Source organism: Cetorhinus maximus, chromosome 28 (genome assembly GCF_964194155.1).
Source record: "Cetorhinus maximus chromosome 28, sCetMax3.hap1.1, whole genome shotgun sequence".
In the NCBI taxonomy this organism is placed as follows: Eukaryota; Metazoa; Chordata; class Chondrichthyes; order Lamniformes; family Cetorhinidae; genus Cetorhinus; species Cetorhinus maximus.
Window position 1 is genome coordinate 170021 of NC_135906.1, and position 1906 is coordinate 171926.

A 1906-nucleotide genomic window follows, 5' to 3' on the forward strand; every position below is an offset into this window, starting at 1 on the left:
CTGTGTCACAGAACTGCTCAGGATGAACCTCGACAGAAACCACTGCACCTCTCCCCAGACCTTCTTTGCAAAGGCACAATCCACCAGGAGGTGAACAACGGTCTCTTCCCCACCACAGCCACCTCGAGGGCAACATGCAGAGGGGGTGAGACTGCTGGCGTGTAGGAAGGATCTGACGGGGAGGGCCTTTCTCACCACCAGCCAAGCTACATCTTGGTGCTTGTTGGAAAGTTCTGGCGATGAGGCATTCTGCTAAATGACCTTGACAGTCTGCTCGGGGAACCATCCCACAGGGTCCACCCTCTCCTTTTCCCTCAGGGCCTCTAGGACGTTACGTGCTGACCACTGCCTGATGGACTTGTGGTCAAAGGTGTTTTTCTGCATAAATTTTTCCACCAGGGACAGGTGGTACGGCACCAACTACTTGGAGCATTCCGCGGCAGCGTGGCCAGACCCATCCTTCGCAACACCGGGGACAGGTAGAACCTCAGCACGTAGTGACACTTGGTGTTTGCGTACTGAGGGTCTACGCACCGCTTGATGCAGCCACACACAAAGGTGGCCCATCAGTAGGAGGGCGATGTTGAGCACGTTTTTTCCCCCTTTGTCTAGAGGCTTGTACATCGCGTCCCTGCGGATTGTTGCTGTGTCAGCAGCAGCAGCAGCAGCAGCAGAGAGCTGGCTTAAAATGTCGTGAGGCGAAAGGTGCAGCTGAGAGAGTGTTTGAGAGGTGTATTTGCAAGTGAAAGATGTTTTTGTAAGAGTGAGGTAGAGTGTTTGTGAGATGAGAGTGCTGTCTGTGAGTGTAGGTTGAGTGTGCGTGTTTTTTGTGAGTAGCTGCTGCGGGCGGGCGGGTGGGTGAGTGAGAGAGAGAAAGAAAGAAAGAAAGTTGTGTTTTAGAACATGAACACGTTGAAAATTAAAGAAAGCAAATGTTTGTAAGAAAACTATTTTTTGTATTGAAAATCCGCTGGAAAGGGAGGGGGTGCACCGTTCCCAGAGATACTGCAATACCGGGTCGATGCGTGGAGTGGACGGAGCAAGCCCCTATTCCATCTCCCTGCTCCAAAAATCAATTTAATATATGGTCCCCAGATAAGGGACGTATCAGATATTAAACTGATAAGAACAGATACTTTTTTTTTTGCAAAAATATACTTTATTCATAAAATATCTTCAATCACATTCCAAACCATTCCAAAAACACCATTACAAGGGTACAATCCAGTTCAACTTTTACAAAATGTATCACCAGGTGCATCAGTACAAACAATATTACAATCATTTACAGCCTTTCATTTTGAGCTGTACAGCCCGAGGGGATTTAAACAGTTCCCAGTCCCTCGGTGCACTGTGGCAGAAAGGTCTTAGACAGCGACCCTTCCCCATTGCGCCTTTGCGGCAGCTGCCCCAAGCTTTAGTGCATCCCTCAGCACGTAGTCCTGGACTTTGGATTGTTCCAGTCCGCAACACTCGGTCGGGGACAACTCTTTGTGCTGGAAGACCAACAAGTTTCGGGCAGACCAAAGCGCGTCTTTCACCGAGTTGATGATCCTCCAACTGCAGTTGATTTTTGTCTCGGTGTGTGTCCCTGGGAACAGCCCGTAGAGCACAGAGTCCTGTGTCACAGAACTGCTCGGGATGAACCTCGACAGCAACCACTGCATCTCTCTCATGACCTTCTTTGCAAAGGCACAATCCACCAGGAGGTGAACAGCGGTCTCTTCCCCACCACAGCCACCTCGAGGGCAACGTGCAGAGGGGGTGAGACTCCTGGCATGTAGGAAGGATCTGACGGGGAGGGCCTTTCTCACCACCAGCCAAGCCACGTCTTGGTACTTGTTGGAAAGTTCTGGCGATGAGGCATTCTGCCAAATGACTTTGACAGTCTGCTCGGGGAACCATC

The 1906-nt window shown here is 50.4% G+C and overlaps 1 pseudogene; it reads right to left on the reverse strand.

The window, feature by feature from the left end:
* Window positions 1–980: 980 nt before the first annotated feature.
* LOC144669234 (U2 spliceosomal RNA) lies at window positions 981–1156 on the reverse strand (annotated as a pseudogene).
* Window positions 1157–1906: the final 750 nt, after the last annotated feature.